The following is a 6,705-nucleotide window of genomic DNA, read 5'->3' as shown; positions in this document are numbered from 1 at the left end:
CAGGGAGAGGTAATTGGGCCTTTTTGGGAGGAACTGAGGGAGAGCGGGTGAGAGGACATGGGGCTGGTTTTGAAGGAACAAAGGCAGGGGTAAAAGTTTGGAAGGGTGCCCTCAATGGACATGACTCCTTTCATTCCTGCCTTTTAATACACTTGTTTAAAAAGCATCCTGCCCCCTCCCATCAGCCCGCCCTTGCCAGCCAGATTATATCTTAGTTGTATTGTACAGGTTAATTGACTTGTTACCAAACTCAAGTAACGTTTAATTATTTATGGAAAAATAACGGATGGTCTGCCGATGATTGTTGGGTGCAAAGTTGGTGGGCTTAGCACCTGTTATATTCCATGTTCCTTTCCCCCTCCTGGTGGGGCAAATCCAGTCTCCAGTGTTGAGCTGGCTTCACGTGATTTGGGGCATTGGATCCCTTCAAACGTCTCGAATTCCAAGTGAAATAATTATTCTGGCTTGGTAGAACTGGAGTGGCAACTATTCACATACAATCTCGACACATTCAATAGAACAATGCACAGTGCCTGGAAACTACTGAATAAAGACATCTCAGAACTGACCATGGGATTAACATAAATACTATACAGACACAAATGTGTGAATACCAAAGAAAGGTTTTCAGCCTTTAATCAGGATACTGATTTAATCTGTTGGCCCATTGCTACTGTTTATATTCAGCATAGAAACTGTATATGTGTAAAAATAAATCACACATCTTCCAACCAATTATATTTGTTTTAATTTTTAATTGTTTGAAGGGCAGGGTTTTCTTCTGATATCTTGACCAATATTTGTCGGATAAAAAAAAATGTAGCCACTTACTAATGTATTTGTTGTGGGACCTGTGGTTGCTGACTACAAAGTGACTGAACTTCAAAAGTAATCCAGATTGAAAGATCACAGGATGTGACATGGTGTGAGGAACAGTGTGTCACCTCTCTCTGCTTCAGTCAGGATGTCTGCATTGAAATCTGGCATCGGCTGCAGTCACAGCAACAACTTCAATGCAGAGCAATGACCTGCCATTGGCTGTGAAGATAACTTCATGAACTTTCATATGTCATGCATCTTCCAGGCAGATATTTGCACCATCTCCCAGTTTACTATCCACTGGTGCAGAAGACAGAAAAATCATAAAATCCCTACAGTGCAGAACGAGGCCATTCGGCTCATCGAGCCTGCACCGACAACAATCCCATCCAGGCCCTATCCCCATATTGACCCTCCTAATCCCCCTGACACTAAGGGGCAATTTATCATGGCGAATCAACCTAACCCACACATCTTTGGAATATGAGAGGAAACCAGAACACCAGGAGGAAACCCATGCAGATACAGGGAGAATGTGCGAACTCCACAGTCACAAATAGGCCGGAATTGAACCCGGGTCCCTGGCGCTGTGAAGCAGCAGCGTTAACCACTGTGCACAGTGGTTAAGGGGTAAGGGTTATTGAGTCTCCAAGCTGAGCTCTTTGAATTCCCTCTTGTCAGAGAGAAACAAGTGGAGCAACAAGTGGGCTTTGTGAGGATTGCAGATTTCCCCATGGTACAGGGTCCATCACAGTAAGAAGTTTAACAACACCAGGTTAAAGTCCAACAGGTTTATTTGGTAGCAAAAGCCACTTTTGCTACCAAATAAACCTGTTGGACTTTAACCTGGTGTTGTTAAACTTCTTACTGTGTTTACCCCAGTCCAACGCCGGAATCTCCACATCAGGGTCCATCAACAGCATGCATGTTGCTCTGCAGGTGCTACGTGTAAACTCTGAGAGATGTATTGCAAATAAAAGAGGTTCCACGCTCTCAACCTTCAGCTAGTATGTGGCCATCCACAGTGAATCATGCTGGACAATGCTCGGTATCCTAGCAGCAACCATGAAGTGTTCATTTTGTGGCAGCTTGGCCACTGAGCCACGTGTATTTGAGCCACGTTGGCTATTCAAAGAGTAACTATTGGGTGACAAGGGATATTCTTTGATTACTTGCCTCATGACTCCAGTGTGCAACCCATGCACAGGCGTGTAACATGCAAGTAATGAAAGCCATGCCATCACATGGAACCTGATAGAGCAGACCATTGAACTATTCAAACAACCTGGGGAGTTTTGGATGATCCCTGTAGTATTCAGCAGACCCTGTGTCAAAATTTGTGGTGCTCTGCTCCATGCTGCATAATCGGCCCCCCATTAAGGGCATAGTCCTTGGCTCTGGCGATGTAGCAACTAGGTGATACTGAGGAGAAAGCAACCTGTACAGCCTCTTTCTGGGTGGGCTGACCATGATTGTTGCAATGCGAAATCTCCATTCACCAACAGTCCCAATGCTTTATCTTCTTGTGTCACTGACCTCATATCACTCACTTCATTCACCACATTGCCAAAAAGTAGCCATCACAAATTGGATGTTCCAAACCAAAGATATAAATCAAAGTATACCACACCGCATACAAACATCAATTAATCACCCTTTTCTTTTCCCTATGTGCCTGTCTTAAGGGTGCCTCAGCTTGTCCTAGTACTCATACTCATATCATAGAATCATAGAAACCCTACAGTGCAGAAGGAGGCGAATCGGCCCATCGAGTCTGCACCTACCACAATCCCACCCAGGCCCTATTCTTGTAACACCTCACATTTACCCTACTAATTGCCCTGACACCAGGGTTAATTTAGCATGGCCAATCAACCTAATCTGCACATCTTTGGAGTGTGGGAGGAAACCGGAGCACCCGGAGGAAACCCATGCCGACATGGAGAGAACATGCGAACTCGACACAGACAGTGATCCTGGGCCAGAAGTGAACCCGGGCTCCTGGCGCTGTGAAGCAGTAGTGCTAACCTCTGTGCCACCCACCATCCACGCTGCTCAATCCACAACCCACACTGCTCAATACACCACCCACACTGCTCAATACACCACCCACCCACACTGCTCAATACACCACCCACCCACACTGCTCAATCCACCACCCACACTGCTCAATACACCACCCACTACCCACACTGCTCAATACACCACCCACACTGCTCAATACACCACCCACCACCCACACAGCTCAATCCACCACCCACCACCCACACTGCTCAATACACCACCCACCACCCACACGGCTCAATCCACCACCCACCACCCACACTGCTCAATACACCACCCACACTGCTCAATACACCACCCACTACCCACACTGCTCAATACACCACCCACACTGCTCAATACACCACCCACCACCCACACGGCTCAATCCACCACCCACCACCCACACTGCTCAATACACCACCCACCACCCACACTGCTCAATACACCACCCACCACCCACACTGCTCAATACACCACCCACCACCCACACTGCTCAATACACCACCCACCACCCACACTGCTCAATACACCACCCACCACCCACACTGCTCAATACACCACCCACCACCCACACTGCTCAATACACCACCCACCACCCACACTGCTCAATCCACCACCCACCACCCACACGGCTCAATACACCACCCACCACCCACACTGCTCAATACACCACCCACCACCCACACTGCTCAATACACCACCCACCACCCACACTGCTCAATACACCACCCACCACCCACACTGCTCAATGCAGCACATGCCATCACACACCGCAGCGGCACATCCTGATGCTTAGGATTCACCCCTAACGTCTGTGATGCACTATCAACACCCAGAGACGGAATCTGGAATAATAGGCTTTTATTAACTATAAAAGGGAACTAACTCTACAGTGAACTCTAACCGAGGGACCGGACCAGAATGAGGCGAAGGGGAGGAGCAGCCACCTTTATACCCCAGTGAACAGGGGAGGAGCCTCAGGCAGCACCGGTAGGGGTGTGTCCAGTCATCAGAACATAACAGTGGTTATCAGGACATAACAGTAGTTTACCACATTCACCCCCTGTTTAAAAAAAGAGTCCAGTGGGGGTGAGATGGGTGGAACTATATATACAGAGTCACAGATTAAGTCGGTTCGGTGGCTTGATCCGCTGCTGCGACCGCCATAGTGTAGGTTGCAATGTCGGTTTCGATGGCCGCGGAGATTGTGGTGTCGGTTCGGGCGCCAAAACCCGATTATTGGACCCATCTACAGCCTCGTCCAACTGCCGGGTGCGTGGTGACGGTTCCCGGGCCTCAGGCGGCTGTACACAGGGGTGAGAGGAGTGAGCAGTGACCCTGGCGCTGTTTGGAGATCAAAAGAGTTTGGGGCTGTGGGGTTGAGGGGCGTAGTGGACTCCGGGGCACCCGCGGGTGCCAGGTCTCGAATCGAGACTGTGTCCTCTCTCCCATCGGGATACGCCACGTAGACATATTGGGGGTTGGCGTGGAGGAGCTGGACCCTATCGACCAGGTGATCCGACTTCCAGGTCCGAACATGCCTCCGGAGCAGAACAGGGCCGGGGTACACCAGCCACGACGGTAGGGATGTCCCCGAGAACGACTTCCTGGGGAACGCGAACATTCATTCGTGGGGAGTGGCATTGGTTGCTGTGCACAGGAGGGACCTAATGGAGTGTAGTGCATCAGGGAGGACCTCTTGCCAGCGGGTGACTGGAAGACCCTTAGACCGCAGAGCTAGTAGAACGGCCTTTTAGCAGTTCGATTGCGGCCGTATACGTGTCGGCGTCCCGGATGGTAGCATACACGACGGCGCTTACTCGTGCGTGGAGCACGTGGAGTTTGTCAGCCTCAGACTGGACGACAGCGGAGGTGTCGAGGAAAGCCTGGAAACATTTTAGCCAGCGTTCAAAACTATCAGAGGCTCCCACGGCTTGAGGGTCCAGTTCGAGTTTGCCTGGCTTCAAGAGTTGCTCCATCACAAGAAAATTTTAATATAGTTAATAAAATCGATGCACTATCAACACCCAGAAACGGAATCTGGAATAATAGGCTTTTATTAACTATAAAAGGGAACTAACTCTACAGTAAGCTCTAACCGAGGGACTGGACCAGAATGAGGCGAAGGGGAGGAGCAGCCACCTTTATACCCCAGTGAACAGGAGAGGAGCCTCAGGCAGCACGGGTAGGGGTGTGTCCAGTCATCAGAACATAACAGTGGTTATCAGGACATAACAGTGGTTATCAGGACATAACAGTGGTTTACCACAGTCTGTTTACTACATCACACAGACACACACACACTTTACAATCATTCCTGTCATGCACCCCTACACATCTCCACGAACTTAGTTATTCAGCTATGGTAGGCACATCGCCCAAGCACATTGACACACTATCACTATGGGCCTTCGTTCTTGCAAGAGAAGGCGACCCACGACATGAGGGAGACCCACAGGACTGGTGAAAGACCAGCGTGCCTGCATCCGCTTTGTTTCCTGGTGGGGGGCGGGGTGGGGGGTTTGGTGCATAGAATAACCAGGATCAATGCCAGAGCCAGTGGCAGAAGCCAATGGCAGATGGTGCAGCCAAGACCATTGTGGGCAATGGTAAGTTGGTGCCTTGTGCACTTTCTCCACTCATTCCTCACCCTGAAAAGTGCCATGAAATAGAACACACAGATGGAGTCATGGTGGAACAGCTGCTTTCCTTCCCATCCCCACCTTCCTTCACCCTTATGCTTTTGTGTTTCCAGATAATCAATAACTGCCCAACCCCCAAAGGGGCACATGGAAAGGAAACCCCATCAGAGTCAAGAGGATGCACTGGAACTTGACCTTACACTCGCAGCCATCACTCATTTGCGAACCTTAAGCTGGTATAGCATCGGGATCATCATGTGTTGATTCGCCTGCAGCCAGGTCGGTTGGATGATACAGCTTGTATGCATTCTCCCCAGAAGGTAAGGTCACATTACTTTTTCTACAGGTATTCAGGTGAAAACCTCTTTAGGGTGGACTACAGGAAAACACCAGTAATGGTGATCCCCACTGAGCTGCTTGGTGTATCAGCAGGCTTTCAGCTTGCCTCCATTCACAGGGAAGAATGCAGGAATCAGACTGCAACATGGCAGTGAGTGTTACACAGAGCTTGGAGACCCTTCTTTCCACTGTCGGAGTGGCAGCACTGCTGTACTGACCCATGATGGAGAGCCTGCTGGTCACGCTCTCAGCTTCCACTGCAACGTAGACCTCCTGATATCTGACTGCAGCAGTGGAAGTTCAGACAGAGGTCATGAGATCCCCGGTCTGCCATGCAGTCTCAGAGTAGGGTGTGGATCTCAGTGCTTCAATAGGCACCTACACAGGCCATACAGGAAACAGCCAGGTGCAAAGTTTTGGGTGGGCCTTAGCCACACTAAGCAATGCAATCTTGTGAGAAAAAGTGGCAGAGAGATCTTTGTGAATTCTATTTCTGACTTTTACAATTAATAGACTTTAATGACTTTTCGTAGTCACAGAACTTTGCTTTAGCCAAATTAATGTTGTCAATTTTTTGAGTGATTTGATAAGTTTGGTTTCATTTTTTTATTTTGACTTCAGTGAGAAGTAAAATTGGGCGAGGTGTAAAACAGATGGCCAATCTGATTCTGTCAGTTTCGCACTGGCCACATTAGGTTAAAATCACTCCCATTGGATGTCTAGGCAATTCGACAAGTGGTTTTGAAAGTTTTTAAACTTTTTTTTAACCAAACAAGTTCTTTATTCTTCTGGGTACCAACAAGTTAAAGGGTTACATTTCAAAACCTACTTAATTCCCAGTCAGATGGTCATGGGCCTG

This window comes from Mustelus asterias, chromosome 6 (genome assembly GCF_964213995.1).
Source record: "Mustelus asterias chromosome 6, sMusAst1.hap1.1, whole genome shotgun sequence".
Lineage (NCBI taxonomy): Eukaryota > Metazoa > Chordata > Chondrichthyes > Carcharhiniformes > Triakidae > Mustelus > Mustelus asterias.
This window is presented reverse-complemented; position numbering follows the sequence as displayed.